Source organism: Molossus molossus, unplaced genomic scaffold (genome assembly GCF_014108415.1).
Source record: "Molossus molossus isolate mMolMol1 unplaced genomic scaffold, mMolMol1.p scaffold_m16_p_12, whole genome shotgun sequence".
Taxonomy (NCBI): domain Eukaryota; kingdom Metazoa; phylum Chordata; class Mammalia; order Chiroptera; family Molossidae; genus Molossus; species Molossus molossus.
Window position 1 is genome coordinate 9673292 of NW_023425347.1, and position 26955 is coordinate 9700246.

General features: G+C 41.0%; 1 long non-coding RNA gene across 1 annotated transcript in view; it reads right to left on the minus strand.

The window, feature by feature from the left end:
* Positions 1-25413, minus strand: part of LOC118626849 — a 48721-nt gene extending 23308 nt beyond the window's left edge. Inside the window, exons 1-3 of the long non-coding RNA XR_004958939.1 lie at positions 25354-25413; positions 6487-6598; positions 4096-4534 (exon numbers count right to left, since the gene is read on the minus strand). This is a non-coding gene — a long non-coding RNA (uncharacterized LOC118626849). The remainder of the gene's footprint in view (positions 1-4095; positions 4535-6486; positions 6599-25353) is intronic.
* Positions 25414-26955: the final 1542 nt, after the last annotated feature.

Consider the following 26955-nt stretch of genomic DNA (forward strand, 5'->3'; position numbering starts at 1 on the left):
CCAAGCCTGTTGAATTTTACATTACAGCCTATGATCTCTGGCCATCCATATCACTTATCTAAGAATTAAAAAATATGACTTCTAAAAATGAATACATTTCATAGAAAACCCTAAAGACTCCATCAAAAATCTACTAGATTTAATAAATGAATTTGGCAAAGTAGCAGGATACAAAATTAACATAAAAAAATCAACTGCATTCTTTTTTTTTTTTTAATCCTCACCCGAGAACATTTTTCCATTTTTTTGTTCAGATAGAGTGGGAGGGAGAGAGAGGAAGAAAGAGAGAGAGAAATATTGACATGAAAGGGACACATCGAGTGGCTGCCACCCGCACGACCCAACCAGGGGCCGAGGACAAACTGTAACTGAGGTACACGCCCTTAGCGGGAACTGAACCTGGGTCTCTCTAGACTGCAGGCCGATGCTCTAACTGCTGAGCCAAACCGGCCAGGGCGACGGCATTCTTATATATCAGTAATGAACTCACAGAAAAAGAAACTAAATAAACAATCCCATTTACCATCGCGGCAAAAAAATTAAGATACCTAGGAATAAACAACCAAAGAAATAAAGGACCTATTTGCAGAAAACTACAGTACATTGAAAAAAGAAATAGAGGAAGAAATAAAAAAAGTGGAGCCCTGGCCAGTTTGGCTCAGCAGTTAGAGTGTCAGCCTGTGGTCCAGAGAGACCCGGGTTCAGTTTCCGCTAAGGGCATGTACCTCGGATGCAGTTAGTCCCAGGCCCAGGTTGGGTCGTGCAAGTGGCAGCCACTTGATGTGTCCCTTTCACATCGATGTTTCTCTCTCTTCCTCTCTCTCCCTCCCACTCTATCTGAACAAAAAATGGAAAAATGTCCTCTGGTGAAGATTAAAAATAAAAGTGGAAACATATATCTTGTTCATGGATTGGAAGAATTAACATCAGTAAAATGTCCATGCTACCCAAAGCAATCTATAGATTCAATGCAATCCTCATTAAAATAACAACGACATATTTCACAGAAGTAGAACAAATACTTCAAAAGTTTATATGGAACCAAAAAAGACACCGAATAGCCACAGCAATCTTGGAAAAGAAGAATAAAGTAGGAGGGATCACAATACTAGATATCAAGTTATACTACAAAGCCACTGTAATCAAAACAGCCTGGTACTGGCACAAGAACAGGTATATAGATCTATGGAACAGAACAGAGAACCCGGATATTAACCCAAGACATTATGTTCAATTAATATTCGACAAAGGTGGCAAGGACATACAGTGGAGTCAAGACAGCCTCTTTAATAAATGGTGTTAGTATCACCTCACACTTGCCAAAATGGCTGCCATCAACAAATCATCAAACACCAAGTGTTGGCGAGGGTGTGAAGAAAAGGGGACTCTAGTACACTGCTGGTGGGAATGCAGACTGGTGCAGCCACTATGGAAAACAGTATGGTGTTTCCTTAAAAAATTAAAAATTGAACTACCATTTGACCCAGTGATCCCACTTCTAGAAATATACCCTAAGAAGCCTGAAACACCAGTCAGAAAGAATATATGTACCCCCATGTTCGTAGCGGCACTATTTATAATAGCTAAGATCTGGAAACAGTCCAAATGTACATCAGTAGATGAATGGATTAAAAAGCAGTGGTACATATACACAATGGAGTACTATGCAGCTGTAAGAAAGAAAGATCTTTTATCCCTTGAGACGACATGGAGGGACCTAGAGAACATTATACTAAGCAAAATAAGCCAATGAAAGAAAGACAGATACCACATTATCTCACTTATTTGTGGAATATAATGAACAAAATAGACCCAGAGACATAGAAAGGAATACGGTTCAGACTGACAAGTCTCAAAGGAGGGGGACAGGGGGCATGGATAAGATAAACCAAAAAACTTATATGCATGTATGTGTAACCAATGGACATAGACAACAATGCTGGGGGTTAGGGGTGGATAGGGAGGAGAGTGTCTGGGGGCGGGGGGAGAAACAGCTATATCAAAAATAAATTAATAAAAATTGCAAAAAAATAAAATGGGTACATTTTATTGTATACAAATACCTTACTTAAAAAGTTAACATTATCTTCACAACACAGTATTTTGTGTATTTTTATAGTAGTCATCCTAATGAGTGTGAAATAGTATTTCATTTTGGCAGCTCATTTGTCTTTAGCATGTTTTCTGATTCATTAGTGTATTTAAAGTTATACATTTGCCCTTAATTACTGCTTTAGCTATAATACACAACTTTTATCATGTAGAGTTTTCTTTAGTTCTAAATATTTATATTTTTAAACTGAATGTTATTTAATAATGTTATCTAGTTTTTAAACATGTGGAATTTTATTTTAGCTATCTTTTTTAAAACATCAGTTCTATGATTGCATTGTAGTTAGAGGACATTGAATGAGATTGATTCTTTAGAATTTACTGAAGCTTCTTTTATGGCCTAATAAATGGTCTATTGTTGTAAGTGTCCTATGTATGTTCAAAAAAGAATGCCTTTTTGTTTATTTTGGATCTATGTCTATTCTTTAAGTTGTATTTTCAGCTCATTCATTTCCATCCTATTTTTATTTTATTCAATCTACAGTTCTTAGAGATGTATGTTAAAATAGTTTCAACTACAATTGCTGATTCACACACTTTTTTTCTATTTATTTATTGGATATAGTTCAAGATTATATTACTAGGTACATGGATGTTTATAATAAGTATATCAATTTTCTATTGTTCTTTAAACATATTATACCAGCCCTGGACCGTTTTGCTCAGTGGTTAGAGCATCGGCCTGCAGTCCAGAGAGACCTGGGTTTGGTTCCCATTAAGGGCGCATACCTCAGTTGCAGTTTGTCCCCGGCCCTGGTTGGTCGTGTGGGTGGCAGCCACTAGATCGATGTCTCTCTCTCTTCCTCTCTCTCCCTCCCACTTTATCTGAATAAAAAAATGGAAAAATGTCCTCGGGTGAGGATAAAAAAAATAAACTTAAAAAAAACCATATTAAACCTGTGAAATAATATGCATGCAGAAAGTTCATAAGTTCACATGTATAATTAAGGAAATAGTTATAAAGTGAACATTCATAGAATCACTACTAAGGTTAAGAAATAAAACATTGCAAACAATTAAAAACAAAATATAACCAAAAAATTTTTTGGTATGTGCTTCTACCGGAAACCGAACCCGGGACTCTCTGGTCCACAGGCCGACGCTCTAACCACTGAACAAAACTGACCAGGGCAACTTTGACTTTAATTCACCTTTCTAGACTTTTCCAACAGTAATGCACCTTCCCCACCAAGCCTTCCATACACCACAGGCTTAGTGATCAGGCTGCTCATTGCCATGCCTTAACTCGTCACTCATTACCCGGCCATCTCCTCACCTCTCCTTTCACTGTGATTTGCACTGGAAACGCCCTTCCCCCATCCCCACTTGCTGAAAACCTGCCAAGGCTTTAAATTGGCAAAAAAAAATTTATATCTCTGTGGAGCTTTCCTTCATTCTATCCATGAAAGAGAATCTCTGCCCCTCTCCTCTGTATTTCCGCAGCTTAAAAAAGAAATTGCCCTTCAGCCAGTTTCCATATTCTCCTTATATTGTAGTCACTTTCTTTGTCATCTATTACACACAGGCTTCTTGAAGGCAGGTCCACAGTCTTGCCATCTGAATTACCCATAGCTTCTGTTTCAGCATGAGACATATGGTAAGTGCTCAACAAATAGTTTTGCATGCTTTACTCTTAAATATTCTCAGCCAGAAGACTCTAGATGACTTACATAACAAATAATCAGAACAAAATGAATAAATGAATGACTGAATAAAAGAGGGAATCAAATGGCTTTCAAGGTTTATATAATGAACCCCATCTGGATAATACATTCAACTACTTGTTCCAACAGACATCTCTGCTCCACTTCAAAGGGTTCCCTCCTGTCCTGTTTACACACACACACACACACACACACACACACACACACCAGACAGCGCTGTGCTCCTACCCTTATTATTGGCTTCTCCCACCTGGACATTTACTTTCTCCCCTCCCCTGCTTACATTCTAACCATCCATTCAGACCCTTCCCATGTTTACCTCCTCCGCAAAGCTTCCCAGACCTCTCCTCTGGAGTCTCCTGAGCCCCTTAGATCTGATTATCTGATTTCTTGACGTTGCTTCTGTTTTTGTTGTTCTCTCCTCATGAGTTCTTTCCTGGCACACTGGGGTATCTTCAGATTTTTCCTCAATGGGAGCAGAAGATCCTCTTCTCTCCTCTCTCACTTTGCCTTATGAGCTATATGTTTCTCAGTGATATGTCATTCGCCTGGTGAATTTTGGTGACAGAGTCCAGAGAACAGGACCAAACCACAGTGCACAGGGTAAATCAGACATTGAGGCTGTTTTCCAAAAATCTTCCCTGAATAATCATTCTTCATGTATATGAGAGTTTCTCTCTTAGGTTGAACGGAGGAAGTATGTATCTAAATTGGCCAGTGAGAGACTTCACCTGAGGCTCCAGGAAGGCAGGCCATCACTGCAGTAGAGAAGAAAAAAATCAGTTAAGTGGAAGCAGACCCTGCTACCACCAATTTGAAGGTTTCAAGCTAGGAGCATGTGGCAATGAGAGAATCAGAATTCTACACTTAAGCAATAATGACTCTGTTATCCCAAGTCATTGGCAGACATTGAAGTAATTTCCATCCTGTGGGGTGGAGAGATGCCAGAAATTCCCCTGAATTTCTTCCTGGGCAAGGCTATTGGCAGGGTCTCAAGTAGAAATGGTGGCCCTGGCCGGTTTGGCTCAGCGGTTGGAGCGTCAGCCTGCGGTCCAGAGAGACCCGGGTTCGGTTCCCGCTAAGGGCACGTACCTCGGTTGCAGTTTGTCCCCGGCCCTGGTTGGGTTATGCGGGTGGCAGCCACTCAATGTGTCCCTTTCACGTCGATGTTTCTCTCTCTCTCTCCCTCCCACTCTATCTGAACAAAATATGGAAAAAATGTCCTCGGGTGAGGATTAAAAAAAAGAAATGGTGGCAGTGGCAAGGGGAGTGAAGAAGACAGAAAAGGTTGGGCCCACACAGTGGCTGCTATCTCCATTCCCAGCAGTTGTGTCTTTGATTAGAAGCCCAGGACAGCCATGAGTGGGCGGGGCCACCCTCACAGGCACAGATGCAGGGCACTGGGGACTGGGACAGCTGCTGACGCTGGGTTCTCTCAAGCCCTGTGTCTTATCACATTGGGATCCTCCAGCCAGGGCAGAAAGGCTTTATTCTTTTTATTTATACACTGGTGACACCTGGAATAACTCCACTAGTCCCCATGAGGGGGAAGATTTAGAATGTAATAGCCAGAGAATTTAGTGCTTAAAATGGCTCCCATTCATGAGGAATTGGATGTGAGAGCAAAGAAAAGCATTCCCAATGCATTTGCCTCAGACATCTAAGCCACAAGAACTAACAGGAAGGGCTTCCTTCTAGTCTTAGCTCTACCACTTACTAAGTATGTGACCTTGGTCAGCTCAGTTAGCCTGGATGTGGTTCATCAATCCCGCATCTATCAAGTGAGAGGGTCAAGTGAAATGGCCTCTGAAAATGGGCCTCACTATTTCCTAGTTTCAAACCCTTACTCAACAATCAGGAAGTAAGGGCTAAGATCACACCGCCAGCTAGGAGCAGAGCAGGGCTGGAACACACCTCCCCAAGTCTGGTGCTTCTCTGCCTACCAGGTGCCTCCATTCCTTGAATTCATGATTCCCAGGCTTGCTTTACACAGAAGCAGCGAGAAGAGGATCCTTAAGCTCTAAGACTAGAAGAAGGCTGGCCCCCAAGATGGTGACCTGCATGATGTCACTTTCAGATGCCAAGAAAGGACCTCTCTGCCCCTTTAACTGGGCTCCCCCACAGAATTGATAATGAGTCAAATTCCACCAAGGGTGTGATTAAAGGCAATTTGACTATCTGTACTATTTGAGATTCTTACAAACAAGTAGGTATTCATGTATTATGCAGTTAAAAATTAATTGAGTAGAGATACTTAAAAATTCTACCATTAGAATCATTTCTTTTGACCTAACTACTTGATTGGTAAAACACAAATATCTCAGTGGTAGAGAGTGCACACCTAACTCTTTACGGGTAATAAGAACAGCTAACATTTATTCAGAGCACACCGTATGCCAGGTTGCTGTAGTTATCATTTCATTTCACACTTAGGACAGTGTATGAGGTTTGTGTGGCTATTAACAGCATCGTACAGATGGATGCAAACCCTGCAGCGTGGAGAGTTAGGTCATTTGTCTGCTCACACAGGGAAGGCATGAACCCAGTACCAAAACACGTCAGATTTACTCAGCAGCTCACATCCCTAACCCCTACACCGCACTGCCTCTCTGTGGATATTCACACCGGGCGTCAATATGTCTCTAATATCTTCTCTGAAGTCAGGTTTTGCCAGAGGGGAGAGGATGAAAGAGTAAGAACATGAGAGTACCTGGTTCAAGTCCCAACTTCAACACTCACTGCACTACTTCAGGGAAATTAACGTCTATGAACTGCAATTCCACATCTGTCAAATAGAATTAGGAATCTTGCTCACAAGATTGCTGTGAAGATTAAATTAGAGAATACATGTCCAATGATCAGTGCAATGCCTGGTGATTAATAAGTTTCAATAAATATAAGTTATTGTCATTATAGTTCAGAAGGAGAAAGGCCAACCTAGGCCCCTTCACAGCATTGCTGTTGGTCACCCCTGAACAGAGGGGCCATGCCCCACCAGCTCCTTCAGCTTTCAGCAACCCCAACCATTCCCTGACCTAAAACAGAAAGGCAGCTTCCAAGAAAAGCACATTTGATTTCAAATTAAACTATGACATGAAAAATCAGCTGCCACTCATAGCGAGGAGCCCAGTGAGAACACATGACAAGTTGGGGTTGTTATCAGTCCTTTAGGGTTATATCACACATTCCCCAGCAAACCTCAGGGCCATGCTGACGACCACAGAATTTCCTAAGTGTTCTGATCGGTTCAGACACCTCAGGTCTCCCCGTTTCCTGTATTGACAGCAGTGATGTTGATGTACCACCTGAATTAGAGTCCTGCTTAGCTATATATTACATGAGTTAAAATTTCAAGATGAGTGTCTTGAAACCAAGGGAAATGATCATAATATTTTGTGGGTTTTTTTTAACTTATCCTAAACAAATTCCAAAAGGTATGGACTTTCTGGTACCATCTCCACGATGTGTATCAATGAATCCTCTGCCACAGACATGCCCGTCCACTCCCTGCTCTGAAAACACACCATGCCTTCCAGGCCTCTAAGCCTTCTCCTGCTCCTTTTTTTTTTTTTGGCCAACATCAGTTGATGCTTTTAATTGGTTTTTTGTTTGTTTGTTTGTTTGTTTGTTTGTTTGTTTGTTTTGTTACAGATATTTCTCCTTTTTTACCCCATTGGCACCCCCCCACCCCCTTTTCTGACAGATGTCAATCTGTGCCCTACTTCCATGATTCTGGATCTACCATTTTCCTCAGACTGTTATGTTCATTATATTCCGGATATAAGTGAGATCATGTGGTATTTGTCTTTTTCTGCTTGGCTTATTTCACTTAGGATAATACTTTCCAGGTCCCTCCATGTCGTCTCAAAGGATAAGAGATCTTTCTTTCTTACAGCTGCATAGTACTCCATTGTGTATATGTACCAGTGCCTTTTTATCCATTTGTCTTCTGATGGACACTTGGGCTGTTTCCAGATCTTAGCTATTATAAATAGTGCTGCTATGAACATAGGGGTACATATATTCTTCCTGATTGGTGTTTCAGGCTTCTTAGGATATATTCCTAGAAGCGGGATCACTGGGTCAAATGGAAGTTCAATTTTTAATTTTTTGAGGTAACACCATATTGTTTTCCGTAGTGGCTGCACCAGTCTGCATTCCCACCAGCAGTGTACTAGAGTCCCCTTTTCTCCACACCCTCGCCAACACTTGTTGTTAGATGATTTGTTGATGGTGGCCATTCTGACAGATGTGAGGTGATACCTCATTGTTGTTTTAATTTGCATCTCTCTGATGATTAGTGATGTTGAGCATTTCTTCATATGTCTCTTGGCCATTTGTATGTCCTGTTTGGAGAGGTGGCTATTCAGCTCCTCTGCCCATTTTTTAATTGGGTTCTTTGTCTTCCTTTTGTTGAGTTGTATGAGCACTCTATATATATTGGAAATTAACCCCTTATCTGATACACCATTGGCAATGATGTTCTCCCATACAGTGGGTTGCCTTTCCATTTTGATGATTGTTTTTTTTGCTGTGCAGAAGATTTTGAGTTTGATGTAGTCCCATGTGTTCATTTTTTCCTTTGTTTCTGTTGCCTTAGGTGATATATCAGTGAAAATTCTGCTCCGTATGATGTCCGAAATTTTGTTGCCTACATTTTCTTCTAGAATTTTTATGGATTCATGGGTCACATTTAAGTCTTTTATCCATTTTGAGTTTATTTTTGTGTATGGTGTAAGTTGATGGTCTAGTTTCATTTTTTTGCATGTAGCTGTCCAATTTTCCCAACACCATTTATTAAAGAGGCTGTCTTTACTCCACTGTATGCTCTTGCCACCTTTGTCAAATATTAATTGAGCCTGTTGCCTTGGGTCCATTTCTGGGTTTTCAGTTCTCTTTCACTGGTCTATCTGCCTGTTCTTGTGCCAGTACCAGGCTGTTTGGATTACAGTCGCTTTGTAGTATAACCTGATATCTGGTATTGTGATCCCACCTACTTTTTCCTTTTTTTTCAAGATTGCTGTGGCTATTCCGGGTCTTTTTTGGTTCCACATGAACTTTTGAAGTATTGGTTCTAGTGCTGTGAAATATGTCGTTGGTATTTTGATGGGGATTGCGTTGAATCTATAGATTGCTTTGGGTAGTATGGACATTTTAATGATGTTAATTCTTCCAATCCATGAACAGGGTATATGCTTCCACTTTTTTATATCTTCCTCTATTTCTTTTTTCAATGTCCTGTAGTTTTCTGCAAATAGGTCCTTTACTTCTTTGTTTAAGTTTATTCCTAGGTATCTTAATATTTTTGGCACAATGGTAAATGGGATTGTTTTTTCGGTTTCTCTTTCTGTGAGTTCATCATTGATGTACAAGAATGCCGTCGATTTCTTGCCGTTAATTTCGTATCCTGTTACTTTGCCAAATTCATGTATTAAGTCTAGTAGATGTTTGATGGAGTCTTTAGAGTTTTCTATGTATAATATCATGTCATCTGCAAATAATGACAGTTTCACTTCCTCCTTCCTATTTGGATCCCTTTTATTTTTTCTTCCTGTCTGATTGCTGTGGCTAAGACTTCCAGTACTATGTTAAATAATAGTGGCGAAAGTGGACATCCCTGTCTTGTTCCTGTTCTTAATGGAAATGTTTTTAGTTTCTGTCCATTGAGTATGATGTTGGCTGTAGGTCTTTCATATATGGCCTTTATTATGTGGAGATATGATCCTTCTATTCCTACATTGCTGAGCATTTTTATCAGAAATGGATGCTGGATTTTGTCAAAGGCTTTTTCAGCATCTATTGATATGATCATGTGGTTTTTATTCTTATTTTGTTTATGTGGTGTATCACATTTATTGATTTGCGAATATTGTACCAGCCTTGCATCCCTGGGATGAATCCCACTTGGTCATGGTGGATAATTTTTTTGATGTACTGCTGGATCTGATTTGCTAATATTTTGTTCAGGATTTTGGCATCTATGTTCATCAGGGATATTGGCCTGTAGTTTTCTCTCTTTGTAGTGTCTTTTTCTGGTTTTGGAATTAGAATTATGCTGGCCTCATAGAACGTGTTTGGAAGTCTTCCTTATTCTTGAATTTTTTGAAATAGTTTGAGGAGAATGAGTGTTAGTTTTTTTTGAGTGTTCGGTAAAACTCCCCCGTGAAGCCATCTGGGCCTGGGCTTTTGTTTGCTGGGAGAGTCTTGATTATTTCTTCAATTTCCTTAGTTGTTATTGGTCTGTTCAAGTTTTCTATGTCTTCCCGGTCCAGTTTTGAGAGACTGTGTGTTTCCAGAAATTTTTCCATTTCGCTTAGAATGTCGAATTTGTTGCCATATAGTTGTTCATAGTAGCTGTTAATGATCTTTTGTATTTCTGTGTTGTTGGTTGTTACTTCTCCTCTTTCATTTCTGATTTTGTGTATTTGGGTTCTCTCTGTTTCTTGGTGAGTCTAGCTAAGGGTCCATCCATCTTGTTTATCTTTTCGAAAAACCAGCTCTTTGTTTCATTGATCCTTTGAATTGTTTTTTTGGTCTCCATGTCATTTATTTCTGCTCTGATCTTCACTATTTCCTTCCTTCTACTTGCTCTGGGGTTTTCTTTTTGTTTGCTTTCTAATTCTTTAAGTTGTGAGGTTAGACAGTCAATTAGAAATTTTTCTTGTTTCTTGAGGTAGGCCTGTAGTGCTATGAACTTCCTTCTCAGAACTGCTTTCGGTGCATCCCATAGATTTTGTGTTGTTGTGTGTTCATTTTCATTGGTTTCCAAGAAGTTTTTAATTTTTCCCTTGATCTCCTAGGTGACCCATTCATTGTTTAATAACGTGCTATTTAGCCTTCATGTGTTGAAATGTCTTTGCATGTTCTTGTTGCAATTGATTTCTAGTTTCATGCCATTGTGATCTGAGAAGATGCTTGATATGATTTCAGTCTTCTTGAACTTGTAGAGATTTAGTTTGTGTCTTATCATGTGGTCTATCTTTGAGAATGTCTCATGTGCACTTGAGAAGAATGTGAATTCTGTAGTTTTGGGGTGTAATTCTCTGTAGATATCTATTAAATCCATATGGTCTAGTGCTTCATTTAGAGTCTCTGTTTCCTTGCTAATTTTTTGTCTAGAGGATCTATCCAGTGGTGTCAACGGGGTGTTGAAGTCCCCTGCTATGATTGTATTGCTGTCGATTTCTCCTTGGAAATTCTCCTGAAGATTTTTAATATATTTTGGTGCTCCTATATTGGGTGCATATATGTTTATCAAGGTTATATCTTCCTGTTGGATAGATCCTTTCAATATTATGTAGTGGCCTTCTTTGTCTCCAGTTATGGCCTTCATTTTGAAATCTATTTTATCAGATATGAGTATTGCTACCCCAGCTTTTGTTTCTTTTCTGTTTTCTTGGAAGACTTTTTTCCATCCCTTCACATTCAACCTATGTGAGTCTTTTGTTGTGAGATGGGTCTCTTGTAAACAACATATAGTTGAGTCATGCTTTCTTATCCAATCAGCTATTCTGTGTCTTTTTATGGGAGCATTCAATCCATTTACATTTAAGGTGATTATTGATATGTACTTATTTATTGCCATTTTTGTTTAGTGTTGTTCTATTTTTCTTCCCATTTCTCCTGCTAGTTACAGCAGTCCTTTTAACATTTCTTGCAGTGCTGGTTTGGTGCTAATGTATTCCCTTAGCCTTTTTTGTCTGGGAAGCTCTTTATTTGACCTTCTATTTTGAATGATAGCCTTGCTGGGTAGAGTAGTCTTGGATTCAGATTCTTGTTTTTCATGACCTTGATTACTTCATGCCATTCCCTTTGGGGATGTAGTGTTTCTTGTGAGAAGTCAGCTGAGAGCCTTATGGGGTTTCCTTTGTAGGTAACCTGTTGCTTATCTCTTGCTGCTTTTAGGATTCTGTCTTTGTCTTTAATTTGTGGCATTTTAATTACTATGTGTCTTGGTGTGGGCCTGTTTGAGTTCTTCTTACTTGGGACTCTCTGTGCTTCTCGAACTTGAGTGCCTTCTTCCTTCTCCAAATTAGGAAAGTTTTCTGTCACTATTTTTTTGAATATATTCTCTATGCCTTGCTCATTTTCTTCTTCTTCGGGGACTCCTATGATGCGAATATTATTACGTTTCCAGTTGTCCCACAGTTCTCTTAAGCTGTCTTCCTGTTTTTTAATCGTTTTTTCCTTTTGTTTTTCATGATTGGTTCATTTTTTCTACCCTGTCTTCTAATTCACTGATCTGGTCCTCAGCTTCCTCTACTCTGCTTTTTAAACCTTCCAATGTGTTTTTCATTTCTGATATGTCATTTTTTATCTCTTCTTGATGGTTTTTAATTTCCAATTGCCTTATTTTCAGCATCTCTATGTCCTTACTCATGCTGTTGAGCTTCCCCAAGATCATGGCTCTGAATTCTAGCTCTGTTAACATGCCTAATTTCTCCATATTGATCTCATCTTTGGTGGAGGTCTCTTGCTCTTTCATTTGGCTTCTGTTTCTGTGTTTCACCATTTTGGCTATCACTGTGGGCTTTGGAGCCTGTCAAGTTTTCCCTGTGAATGTTGGTGTTCTGCTGTTTGTGGCTCCTTCTCCTGGGTTTAGATGAGCGAGGGAGGACCCACGTTAAACACCACCTTCAAGTCGTACTTTCCTGGTTAAAGTTGCTAACCCAGGAAAGGTACTGTTATCCTCTAGCTTTCTGCCTGGAAGCTAGCAGTCGAGGTTACTTGATGAGTTTTGGATTGTCAGTTGATTGAAAAATTCCCTCAGGTGCTCTGTATAAGGGGATTTCATGAGGGTGGGGCAGATACTGGTTGTTAATGAGCTTCAGTTAGCACTTCATTGGCCCACAGGGTGGGGTTGGATCTCTGAGGGAGGGGCTGCTGCCTGTCCCCAGAACCCTGGGAAGGAGCAATGTGGCCACCGTCCTGCGTGGCTGCCACTCAGCAAAAGCTCTGAGTACCCTCAAATCCCGAGTGTCCCAACACAGTTCCAGTCCAGTCTGCCCTCCCTCTGCCAGAGCCCAAGGTGAGTGGCTGTGGCTGTTTTAGCCTCTGTCCCGGCTCTGCGCTGTGGGGCCACCTGGGAATGTAACCCGAGGGCGCTGCTCCCAGCTGAGGCCGCTGCCGAGCTGCCGACCGTGGGCTCCCAGCCCCCGTCTCGCGCCTTCGCAAGCCTGCCAGGATCGAATCAGTGTCCCTGGTTATATCGTCCTCGCAAGCTGCTTTTCTGTTGGTTTTTCCCGTCGATGTGTCTGTGTTATAGTTGTAATTCCAGTTTGGTCCTGGGAGATGGTCTGCGTAGCTTCTGTTCACTCCGCCACCATTTTCTATGGACCTCTCCTGCTCCTTTTAGCTCTGAATGAATCATCTCCTGGTCTCTGAATACCTTGTTACATTTTCCTCGTTTTCAGACGTTTTATGTAAGATGCTGCTTATGTGTTTGTTTCCCTACTAGACAGTAGGTCACTTGAGGACAACGACCATCTCCTTGTCATCTTCATGTCTGCCAGCCTGTTGGAAAAGGCAAAGAGCCCAGCTGGTATGGCTCAGTGGTTGAGCATCAGCCCATGCACCAAGAGGTTGCCAGTTTGATTCCCGGTCAGGGCACATGCCCAGGCTGTGGGTCCAATTCCCAGTGGCAGAAAATAGATGTTCTCTTTCATCAATGTTTCTATCTCTCTCTCCCTCTCCTTTCCTCCCTCTCTAAAATCAAAAGAGAAAAAAATTTTTAAAACAAGAAAGGCAAAGATAGAAAGCGAATTGATCCTTAAAGTGTGATGCAGACACATTTTCATGACAGAAAATGGCAACCTTCCAACTCTCATGATGAATACCGGGCAATGTGGCTTACTTAATCTTTTTTTTAATCCTCACCCGAGGACAATTTTCCATTTTTTGTTCAGCCAGAGTGGGAGGGAGAGAGAGGAAGAGAGAGAGAGAGAGAGAAAGAAACATCGACGTGAAAGGGACACATCAAGTGGATGCCTCCTGCACGACCCAACCAGGGCCAGGGACAAACTGCAACCGAGATACGTGCCCTTAGCGGGAACCGAACCCAGGCATCTGTGGACCATAGGCCGACACTAACCGTTGAGCCAAACCGGCCAGGGCTTACTTACTCTTTAATATATTGTAGTACTTCATTATACATTGCAGGTAAGCAAGATCCTGACATCTATTGTTGTGAAGAAAAGCAGGTTTCACAACTTTAAATTTTGTTTTTTATTTTTATTTATTTTTTGTCGTTGTTGTTAATCCTCACCCAAAGATATTTTTCCATTGATTTTTTTTTAGAGTGGAAAGGAGGGTGGGAGGGAGAGCAAGAGAGAGAGAAACATTGATGTGAGAGAAACACATCAATTGTCTGCCACCAGCATAACCCCGACCAGGGTCAGGGATTGAACCTACAACCCAAGTACATGCCCTTGACAAGGAATCTGATGCTCTAACCACTGAGCAAAACCACCTAGGGCATGCATTTTATTCTTTATAATTTTAAATATTGCTACTTTTGAGGCAGTACTTAATAATACTTATTGTTGGCTCACTTTCAGGTTTACTCTGGACCTTGGAAATTAGTTAAATGCTGTGAATCTTCATTTTTCCATTTACTTTATTAAATACCTCTTGTTGGGATTGTAATTGCAGGTGGTAATCAGAGAACACAGAGACCCAGGAGAATGTTATGCCATTCCAGAGGGAAAAGCAGGAATAAGAACTGGCAACACAGGGAGTACCACCAGGAGGTCATATCTGAGGAGAAACGATGGTAAGACCTTCCAGTTCCTGAGCTGGTTCTGGTGTAGTAGAGTAGAATTCTTAGAAGGATGCCTTTTATTTAAAAATAATGGTTTTACTGGTATGCATTTATTTAATTAAAATTATTTAACATAAGCATTCTGGTATTTCACAGTCGTCATATTATAGTTGTTCTGACACCTTCTGTCTTGCAAGTTCTCCTCTCCATTCTTACATCTCCTATCTGGCATCTGTAGATTAATATTTTTGTAGCTTTCATTCTATGGCAATTATTACTTTCATGTCTCTTACTTTCTTTAATAACGTTTGGTGACCTAAGAAATAGTTGGCTGGGTTCCATTTTCTACTTCCTTAAAGTCAAATGATAGCACATCCTACACCCTATGTTTATAAATATCAGAGAGGGCAGAACTAATTCTTTCTGCCTTATCTTCAGTAAGGCATGACTGGATTCTTGACAGGGCAAAATAGAACGAGCAAGTGGGTTTCTACACTGCTGAGAAATAACAAGCAAGTCATCAAGGCTACACCTGCAGAAGGCATCTGTCCATTCTTCCATTTATTTGCTGTATATGGTTTTTGGGTGCCTCCTATCGGAAAAGCGCAGGGCTAGATTCTTCAGTGTGGATAGCCTTGAGTAAGACAGAGACACTGCCTTAGGGAGCTTTTATCCAGCAAGGGAAATAAGACAAGTGCTCATAATGTAATGCAGGGATCGAGGCAGCCAGAGAAAGGTGCTCCAAGAGAGGCACAGAGAGCTATGGAAGGTTGATGAGGGAGATTGCATCTCATCAGGAAAGATTTGGTGGAGGTCTGAGTCAGTTTTGGGAATGAAGAATTTAAAATCAGTGAGGCAGTCAAGTGCAAGTACTAGTAGGCAGTGGGAACTTGGGACAAAAATCAGGAAGAGAAGGGTGAGTGGGAAGTACAGACTCCAAAGTCATGTTTTAAAGAGTCTGTTTCCAGTTCCCTGGCTCTTGTTTTGACTACTGAGACCCTTTCATTGCTACAACTTCCAGAGCCCATGTGCAGACAGGGTTTTTAATTTCCCAGCAAAGACACTTCCTGATGCAGCTGAGACATCCAGGATCAATGGTGAAGTATTTCTGCTTATGTGAAGTTGCATTTTAGTTTTTAAAATAAAAGATTTGTTTGTTTTAGTTGTTTTCTGATTTTAAGGTAATACCTGTACTTACAGTTTTTTTAACCTAAAAGTATAAAAAGAGGTTGATTTATTTATTTTAATCCTCACCCAAGGATATTTTTCCATTTATCTTCAGATTGAGTGGGGAACAGAGAGAGAGAGAGAGAGAGAGAGAGAGAGAGAGAGAGAACATCAATGTGAGAGAGACACATCAACTGGTTGCCTCCCACATGAGCCCAACCAGGGCCTGGGACAAACCGCAACCAAGGTACATGCCCTTGACTGGAATCGATCCTGCAACTCTTTGGTCACTCTAACTGCTGAGCCAGGGCTAAAAGTATAAAAAAAGTTTTTAAAAAGTCATCCAACCTGGCTGGTTTGGCTCAGTAGATTGAGCATCATCCCATGGACTGAGAGGTCACTGGTTCAACTCCCAGTAAGGGCACATGCCTGGGTTGTGAGCTTGATCCCCAGTGGGGAGCGTGCAGGAGGCAACCTAACTATGTTTCTCTCTCACACTGGTGTTTCTGTCTCTCTCCCTTCTTTTTCTCTGAAAAAAATCAATAAAACATATTAAAAAATAAAAAATTCATCCATATTCCTACTATGAAGAGATAAGAGTTTATAGTACCAAACTTTTCTATTTAATGCAATTAATGCAAATTAATATTTGCATATTGACTTTTTTCTTTTTTAAGAGCGAGAAGAAGGAAGAGGGAGAGATAGATAGATCAATGAGAGAAAACATTGACCAAAGAGTTGTAGGATCGATTCTGGTCAAGGGCACGTACTTCCTGCATGCCCCCCATTAGGGATTTGGCCCTCAACCTGGGCATTGTGCCCTGACCGGAAATTGAACTGGTGACCTCTTGGTGCATGGGTCGATGCTCAACCACCGAGCCACACCAGCCAGGCTTTACATGTATTTTTTTAAAACAAAAACTGGATAATGCAGACATAACTTTTGGTATTATTTTCTCTTTAACTAGATATAATGTATCATGGCCTCTTTGACATACACATCTACATCATCATTTTGAATTCCTACAGAAATATTCCAACTCCTTACTGATAAATGAGAGGTTATTTCCTTGTTTTAAAAAAATTTTTCTTTATTGATTTTTAAAAAATCTTTATTGTTGAATGTATTACAGATGTTTCTCATTTTTCCCCCATTGACCCCCTCCTCCCCACTCCCGCCTTTTCCCACACTATTGTCTGTGTCCATTGGTTATGCATATAACTTCTTTGGTTTATTTCTTCCCATCCCCCAACCCCTTTCTCTTTGAGGTTTGTCAGTCTAGCAATGAATTTGTACTTCTTAATCTCTTTACCTTTTTTACCCATTCCCCCAAACCCCTCCCATCTACCAACCAACAAAATGTTCTCTGTATCTATGAGAATGTTTCTATTTTGCCTGTTCATTTTGTTTGTAGATTCTATTTTCGATAGATATATATTCGTTGCCATTTTGTTTGTTCATATATTTTATCTTTTTCTTCAAGAAGACCCTTCATCATTTCATATAATAATGGTTTGATGGTGATGCACTCCTTTAACTTTTTCTTGTCTGGGAAACTCTTTATATGGCCATCGATTCTAAATGACAGCTTTGCAGGATAGAGGAATCTTGGTTGTAGGTTCTTGCTTTTCATCACTCTGAATATTTCTTGCTACTTCCTTCTGGCCTGCAAAGTTTCTTTTGAGAAATCAGCTGACAGCCTTATGAAAACTCCCTTGTAGGTAACTAGCTGCCTTTCTCTTGCTGCTTTTAAGATTCTCTCTTTGTCTTGAACCTTTTGCATTTTGGTGATGATGTGTCTTGGGGTTCATCTTGTTTGGGACTCTCTGTGCTTCCTGTTTCCTTCACCAAGTTAGGAAAGTTTTCTGCCATTATTGTTTCAAACAGGTTTTCGATTTCTTGTTCTCTCTCTTCTCCTTCTGGCACCCCCAAGATGCGTATGTTGGCACCCTTGAAGTTGTCCCAGAGGTTCCTTACACTATCCTTATTTTTTTTTAATTCTTTTTTCTTTTTGCTGTTCTGATTGGGCATTTTTTGTTTCCTTATATTCCAAATCGATGGTCTGCTTCTTGGATTTACGTACTCTACTATTGAATCTGTGTAAATTATTCTTTATTCCAGTTAATGCCTCCTTCATTTCTGACTGTGCATCCATCATTTGTGACTGGTCCTTTTTTATGCTCTTGAGGCCCTCACTAAGTTCATTGAGCATCCTTATAAGCAGTATTTTGAACTCAGCATCTGTCACATTGCTTGTCTCCATTTTGCTTAGTTCTTTTCTTGGGGTTTTGTTCTGTTCTTTCATTTGGGACCTGTTTCTTTGTCTCCTCATTTTGTCTGCCTCCCTGTGTTTGTTTCAGTGTATTACTTAATGAGAGGTATGGGGCTCGCTGAGACCAGATGCTGCTTGTTTGAAAGAATTTAGGAAAACCTGAAGCAGGATCCAAGCAACTGGCAACAGCTTGGGTGGGCCTGAAAGTTGGGTGGGGCGGGGACTCAGGGAGTCACCAAGGCAGGGCTACCAGTGTGAGCCAGGTTGCTGGAGTCCCAGATATGGCAGCTCTCTGCCACTGCAGGGAAGGGCTCACCAATGGAACAAAGGCCCCTGACAGCATGTTTGTCCCGGAGAAAGCCCCCTCTCCAGCCCTCGCTCCAGTGCCAAACAGCTCAGTTCTTCCCTGTATGTCTCTGGTGCCCCTCAAGCTGCCTCCCCTCCAAGCTTAGAGGGAGAGAGTCCGATAAGTCCGTGCACGGGCCCTTTAAGGAGCTGCCTGGGGCTCCAGCTGCTTCAGCTTCCCTGAGCCTCAGTTCCCGCTGGTTTTTCCAGCCAGAAGTTATGGGGACTCTCTTCCTGGCACTGGAACCCTGAGTGGGGCATCTGGTGTGGGACAGGGATCCCTCAGTCCTCAGGGAGGACCTTCCCAGCTGAGGTGTCCTCCTGATTTTTATCCGCCACACGTGGGTGTGGCGCGAGCCTGTCCACCTCCGCCCCTCCTACCAGTCTCAAGGCAGCTTCGTCCTTAATTCCGTAGTTGTACGACTTCCATTCAGCTTGATTTCAGGCAGTTTTGAATGATGGTTGTTCTGTAGTTTAGTTCTAACTTTGATGTGGTTGTGGGAGGACGTGATACTTCGTTTACCTACCCACCATCTTGACCAGAAGTCTGATCTATTTCCATTTTTATACTGCTTTTAGATAATACTGTTATCAATGTACTTGTATGTTCATTCTTGTGCATGTATCTGAGGGTTTTTTTCTTTAATACAAAATTTTAGAAGTGGAATTATAGAGTCAAAATACATGTTTAACTGTATTAATACATTAGACAAAATTGTCTTTAGACAAAATTTAGCATCAAGCGGTTTAAACTTTGATCTCATCCTGCCTGCCTTTACTTCTCACCTGTTATGGGATCCTCCTTCACCATCCATACACCTGTCATTCATGCAAGGCCTGAGCTGACAATTGGTTAATAACTTTAATTAATAAAATATTCATTTTGTTGCTCTTAAAGATCCATTTTCATGAACATTAAAATTACTTCCAGCGACAAATAAATGAAGCTATAATGAAGATAGCAAAGACAGGAAAACTGTAACATATCTCAAAGCAGACCATTATTACTGATGCTGAGGTATTTTGCGTGAAAATCAGATAATATGTCCATCTGAAATGTGAAATTTTCTTGATCTTATTTTTTTATTTTATTTTTTTTTTATCCTCATCCGAGGACATTTTTGCATTTTTTGTACAGACAGAGTGGGAGGGAGAGAGAGGAAGAGAGAGAGAGGGAAACATCGATGTGAAAGGGACACATCGAGTGGCTGCCACCCGCACGACCAACCAGGGCCGGGGACAAACTGCAACCGAGGTACATGCCCTTAGCGGGAACCGAACCCGGGTCTCTCCGGACCGCAGGTGGACGCTCTAACCGCTGAGCCAAACCGGCCAGGGCTTTTTTTTTTTTTTTTAATCCTCACTCAAGGATATTTTTCCACTGAATTTTATACAGACTGAAAGGGAGGGTGGGAGGGAGGGAGGATGGGGAAAGAGAGAGAGAGAGAGAGAGAGAGAGAGATCAATGTGAAAGAGTCACATCAGTTGGTTGCCTCCCACATGACCCCAATCAGGGCCAGAGATCAAACCTGCAACCCAAGTACGTGCCCTTGACCAGAATCAAACCTGAGACCCTTTGGTCCATGGGTCGGCCCTCTAAGCATTGAGCCAAACTGGCCAGGGCTCCTTGATCTTTTTTATTAGCACGATCTATTTGTTGAAATGGTCATATGAATTTTCCTTTTGAGGATCTCTTGACACTCTCCCCAATATACCTCCCATTGCCATTAAAGAGAAAGAAAATTTTCTCTGCCACCAAAGAAAACTTAGATTTAGACCAAATCCTCCCCTCTGTGTTTGACCATCAGAGGTCCTTTGGCTTCCATATTCCTTTCTGCAGTCCATGTCAATGGCAACAGTAACTCAGGATTACAACCCAGTAATTACTAAGCCCATTAAACTTAAACTTCACTGCATTATCAGTCACAAACAAGATGTAACCTTGCAAAATACATCTGTGGGCAAGCCACGCTGTCAGGGGGAGTTTTACTGCAGGGCTCAGATCTTATTTCATGTCCTCACATTTCTCTGAAGAAAATAAATTGTTGCTTATCAACACTGAGTCAAATCCTAACAAATTTCTAAAAGTTACAAAACAAAGAGAATCTAGACTTGAAAATTTAGACTAAAAAAACCTACACATATATGTAATGTAATTTCTTAAAACCTAACCAAAATGAGTGACTACAGATATTTTTCTTTCCAAAGGTTTGATGTTTGAATAAGTACATTTATGTTGTGAAATTTGATTTTACATTATTCTCTTACACATGTGAGGCATATAATAAATGTTTGTTATAATGAATTAAATTTAACACACTTAAGTCAATATCTTTCATATATTCATTATAGTTGGAAAACATATTAACAACAGCCATTTCAGTGTAGAGATAATGCCAAAGGGAGCTTTTCTGAGCTACCTCAGTTGAGTTATTAAATTCTAATTTAACCACAGTCAGTATTATCAATTTGTTTTAAATAACTTGTCCAACTCTTAGAAGGGAACAATGATTTGGGGAGCAGAAGTAGATCAAGAAAACTGATATTAAATGGCAGGGGTAAGGGGGTGCATATTCGAAATCCTGGCTTCCTGCAGTGAATAGTCAAAATCTCTTACAGAAAATATTATCTTGAATTAAAAAACATTCAGACCGTGGTAGATTTTTCACCCAATTATATTTTCTCCTCCCAAGTAGCCTATTTATTAAAGCAGTATGATAGCTGTTAATATTGTCATTTAATAACCATATCTCTAATTTTAAAAATCAAAATATTCAAACTGTATTCCAACTTATAAATGAAGAATTCTCAAAATGTTACCTTTGTTTGAGGTTAATGCTTCCCTTTTTCAACTGATCTCTTAGGAATTAAAATATACCAATGAATGGAAATACTAACATAAAACAATAAAATATGCTCTTCATAATATGTAAATATCCTCCCATGTTCTCAGAATAATGGCATACTGGAAGGACAGGAAAATGCCTAAAAGTGTTTTTTTAAATCAGGAGCCATATTCAAGCAGCCCCATTTTTCACTGCACTGCACTTTGCCACTCTATTCATGCAAAACTTCCTAATAAGCACTTACACCATTTTTCGATGTCTTGCGAGTTCCAAACACAATAATGTGTGCTCTGTTCACATTACAGCAATTTGCCTTTAAAAAAAGCATTTCAGACACAGCTTTGCTCATGTGGGAAATGCTCCATTGTTTAGTAAAACAACTTTAGCTTAAATATAATCATAGAAATGTTTTGAGTCCAGCCGGTGTGGCTCCATGAATTGAGTGTCATCCCAAGGACTGAGAGGTCCCAGTTTGATTCCCATTCAGCGCACATGCCTTGGTTGTGGGCTCGATCCCCAGTAGGGGGCATGCAGGAGGTAGCCGATTGTTGTTTCTCACATAGATGTTTTCTACCTCTCTTTCCCTTCCTCTCTTTCTAAAAAATTAATAAAAACATTTTTAAAAAAGAAATCTTTTGAAAGATAAGATAATGTTCTTCAAAAACCAATTTAAAAAAATGTTTAAGTACATGCTACAGTGGCCAACTCATCTGGTTTGCCCCAAACTGTCCTGATTTTTAAACTAAAAGTACCAAGGCCAGAGTACTCCTCTCAGACCCCAACAAAAAGGAACATTGGTTACCCTAGTATAAGCAATCTTTGAATGGAGATATTAGAATGGTCAGACAACTCTGTTTAATTGGACTTTAAAGGCCTTTATCCAATGCTCTGCTACATATAAAGCACTGTGCTGAACAGGAATCATTCAGGGTCCAAGCGGGAAACAGAAAGCATGGCTCAACTGGGTAATTTGAGGAGCGTTTCATAGCCTATTTACAGAGGTGTGGGCAGAGCTAGGGAAATCCACACGATGCCCTGCAGTATCCTGGGCTAGCCGTGGGGAAACACTGGCACTTGAAGATGTAAGGGAGAGAAAGATCAGAACCTAGAGAGGCAACTCTTCAATAAGGGTGGCCCCACTGGAATTCACCACAACCCAGCAAGGAGGGAACTCAGAATTCCCACATCTCCCTCCCTCCAGACTCATACTGGGAGCATGTTGATGAAACCCTCTTCTGTCAGCATCCCCGGGCCATAGAGCAGAGCAGTGTGGATCTGGAGAGACCCAAAGAGACTGAAGCCTGGCCTCTGCTTCTTAGCAATTTAAATACAGAAGAAATTTTAAAACATTAAGTATGTACATACCATTTCCCTGGGACAACTTGCTAGTACCAAACAGTGAGTGCTGTGATCAAACTAGTCCTTGCAGAAGTAACTATAAATCAAGGTGTTGGTTCCTTAGGCTTCCTGACCTGGTCTACAGCTTCTTAATTTAAAAGGAATAAAACATGAGAGTTAAAGAGATATTTGTGTAAATATGAAATTATTTACCTACTCAAGTTATATAATTGAGTTTTAGTTTGAGTCCTTCCTGCGTCAGTTCCCTCCCTTTATAATACCAACAAAATAAAGTGAGGGTATCTTTTTTTTATCTTTATTGTTGAAAGTATTACAGATGTCCCCCTCTTTTCCCCCATTGACCCCTCCTCCCCGCTCCCACCGGGTGAGGGTATTAAATTTACCCTGCCAACGTTTTCACTCGGAAGCAACCTTCTCTGGTTGCAGGTGAGCATCTCCATGCTTTTTCCAAAGTGTGCCCATTCTTGCCAAAGCCAGACACAAATGTGCAAATTGCCATGTAATGCAACTGACTGTATTTGTATACTGTCTACAACTTCTGATTTGCTAAGTGGCAATTTTAGTTTACAGAAGAAAAAGTATAGGAATTCATCACTGATGTGATCCTCAGAATGGTTTCCTAGTATCATCCCCTCCACCACTATTAGTCTAATCTTTAGACTAATAAAGATCATGAAATTAAATTTCATTCTGAGAGCATTCAAACTGCTAAAATTTCTCATACAATCACGGTATCACAGTAGCTAATGTCTCATGAAAGGACACGTTTTCATGTGAAGGGTCCTTATTATCTTTAAAATGAAACCTCCATTTGATATTGTGTTTAACATAAGCCTTGAGTAGCCATGGTTTCTCTTTCTTGAATTTTCACTGACAAACTGCTTCCAGCTGGCCTCTGGGTGGGACCCCACCACAATAAAACACAGTGTTGGCTGAGGATTTCGGCAGCCACCTGGGGGCTCCGTGTATTCAATGAATGCTATTTAGCAAGGCTAGTGGTGAAATGGTGACAAATGATATGTTAACTTTTTTCTGGTGTTTGTGGTTTAGGACTAGTTGGTTTCAGTCTTGCTGGTTCTGTCTTCTGTGTTACCAACCTTTTCCATATTTAAACTCTGCTACTGCCTGTGCTCCAGCGTTACAGCAGCGAGCTTTGCACTGTTGACAGAAGCCATTTGTTGGTTACAAGGCTCATATTTTAGACTAAGGGAAAGTACTGATTTTCTAGCAAGTCCATGCTTCCAAATTTGTTTATTTTTTAAAGTATATTTTTCAACTAGCTAAACAATTTTTCTTTATCACTCCACTCATGTGAAATGACCCAGACTGTTACTTCTTTTATCTCCAGTCACACCCGGTAAAATTAGGCTTGTTTGCATTGATTAGCCATCAACTGGTCCACAGCTGAGCTACCAAACATCCCTGGTGGCTTCACTGGTTAGTCAGATCTTGCCTCAGGCTCAGCCCAGACATGTCACCTTTCTCACTCCTGGAGTCCTCTCCCTGGCCTTGGCTGTGGCTCTCAGGGGCACTCTGTCTTTGCACAAGTCTCTAGTCTCAGCTTCGTCCTGTTCGAGTTCCTCTCCTTGCACAACCTCCCTTCTTCATCCTTCTTGGTTCCAGAATACTTCCAGTTATTTCTGCTTCAAGGTCCTGAGCTGACTATTAGCTGAAGTAAAAAGGAAAAGATGAAGGAAGCTGCACAGAAAGGCCAATTAAGTATATGGTCCAAGGTTCTGAAAAAGGTCAGTTTGGACTCCACTTGGACTCTTGCTTATTGAAGGGAAGGAAAGTAAATTTCACTGAGGACTTGCCAAGGAATTCTAGCAAGGCCTTGAACAGAAGGCTTCGAGCGCTGGGCTAGTTTTTGCTTCTAATTGTAAAGAAATCTGAGAGCATTTCTCCTTCAAAGAGACACCATGAGCTGAGGACCCTTTCCACTCACTTCATAACCTACCCACTCCAAAACAACAAGGTCAGGTGGCCATTTGAAGTGGAAAAACAAGTTTTCTACAATCCAAAGCAAGTTTGGGGTACAATTTATAAGCAACTTTAACTATTTGCACAACTCCATGCTATTCCACTAATTTAGTACAAACCCACAGGTTCCCAGGCTTTGGTCGGGTCTCAGTTCTATTTTCAAGCCCAGTTCCAGCAGAGCACCCTCCCAGAGCTCTTCTTTTCCCTGAAGTCCCAATCCCCATTTTAGTATCAAATCGACTTTATTGAATGTCTTTCGTGTGCCTACTCAGTCCAGAATGGTAGTCAGCCACATAAACTCATAAATTACAACACAGAGTGATCAGGACAACAGTGGAAGTGGGGAAATCCCCTCTTCTCCAAACACATGAACCCCACCTCTGTGGCTTCCTTGTTTCTGCCCCTGGAATTTCCCACATGGCCTCTTCTTGCTCAGCCATCCTTCAAGGGTTGTTTGCATCTACTTTCTCTTAAACTGACTCTGCACACTTGTGCATAAGCTCACACACACACACACGATAAAAATTGAAAATATATAATAATTTTTAAAGTAATATGTAGGGTTGGTTTAGAGTGGAAAGAAAACTCAGTATCCCTTGAGTTTTAACTAAAAAAAAAGAGATGATGGAGAAAAATGAGGAGAGAGTAGGCATTAAATAAGCAAAAAAAAAAAAAAGGAAGAGATAAGATTTAAGATAGTGAAGGGAAATGAAAGTAAGAAAAAAGATATAGGCCAGAAAGACAGGCAGAAACAGTGGGGCTGGAGTGTTTCGCTGGCTGGGCAGGAGAGAGGCAGGAGACTGGAAGGAAGGCAGGGTGGGCAGGGGACACGGAAAGCACCCTCAGACCTTCCAAAAGCTCCCAGCAGATTCATCCTGTTCCTTGGCCACCTGTCTCAGCCACAGACTGCAGCCCACAGGAGAAGGCAGCACCACCAATGTCCTTTGAATGTGTTTTGGGAGGCATTTACTCACAGTTTTGGTCCAGATTTTCCATAAACATTAAGTGTCTCCCCTGTGACTCAGCGAGCTGTCCTATCCCTCCCCCAGAGCCTGAGCAGCAGTCTGCCTAACTCTGATCAACAAGAGCCCTACCAGCTTCAGGGGGCATGACAGCCATTCTCCAGTCAAACCTGCCAGGTAGGTGTGCAATCACTGTCCCGGATCTTCTTGGTCACATGGCGACTCCTAACTTCAAGATAAAAGTCATGGTACCCTCCACACCCTCCACACTCCCCCCAAACAGCATGGCAAAATTCCACTTAGGTTAAAGAGTTACATGTTTTTAAAAATATAATTTTGAAATATATGTGACTCAGATAAGTAAAGTAAAAAAGCAAATTGCGTTTGAGGAAAAAAGAGAGAAAAAACAAAAGGATAAACAAGAACAGAAGGCCAGTGTAGTGGACACGCAACCCTGCATGGCACACACCAGAAAATGGATCTGTTTTTTCTTCAGCTTCTGCCTTCAAATCTTCCTTTCTAGCCTTTTCTTGACTCCTTGAGCTGAACATGCAGCTCTTTAGTCACTCAATTTTAAGAGCAACCTCATTCTGGTCATTAAAGTTCTACTTGAGGCCCTGGCCCAGTGGCTCAATTGGGCAGAGCACTGTATTATACACCAAAAGGTTGTGAGTTCGATCCTCAGTCAAGCACTTATGGGAGGCAAGCTTATTGGTGTCCCTCCCTTCCCCCCTACCCCCTTCTCTCTCTAAAAATCAATAGACAGGCCCTGCCCCAGGAGATCACTGGTTGGATTCCTGGTCAGGACACATGCCTAGGTTTCAGGCTCCAACCCCAGTAGGGGGTGTTCAGGAAGCAGCTGATTGATGTTTCTCTCTCTCCATCTCCCTTCCTCTCTTTCTCTAAAATCAATAAAAACATTTTTAAAAAACCAATAAACATATCTTCAGAAAAGGATTTAAAAGATAATATTTGAAGTATTAAGAAGTCAAGCCAGGCTAAGTCAAAAATTAATTTCACATCCATTCAAAGACTTTTCCCTTCCTCCATCTCAGGCCAGACTTATGACTCTAGGGTCCAACTGGGCAGGAGAGTAAAATGCTCCTTTGGTGTGGTCCTCTTCTCCCCCTCTTTCTGCTGCTTCTGGGGCCATGGAGGGAGAAGGGTGGAAATGAGGGCAAAAAGAATAGGGCAAAGTACTTTCATGTACGTCCTGCAGCCTAATCCTATCTTGGCAGATGTGCCCTTGTGCCTAGAAGGTTCACAAGTGTGGGTTCTTTCAAGACAATTGAGGGAGTCTCGACTGTTACACTGTTGTGTGATCCAGGAGAGGAACTGGGTTAATCTCTTTTCACAGGTCCACCCCCAGGCTCCCTCCCACCTCTGCCCATCACAGCCTGAGGGTGGGGATAAGGGAACTCCTCACCAATCAGCCTCCCTGGGTGAGGCACCAACAAGATGACAACTCTGTGACAACCTTGGAACCCT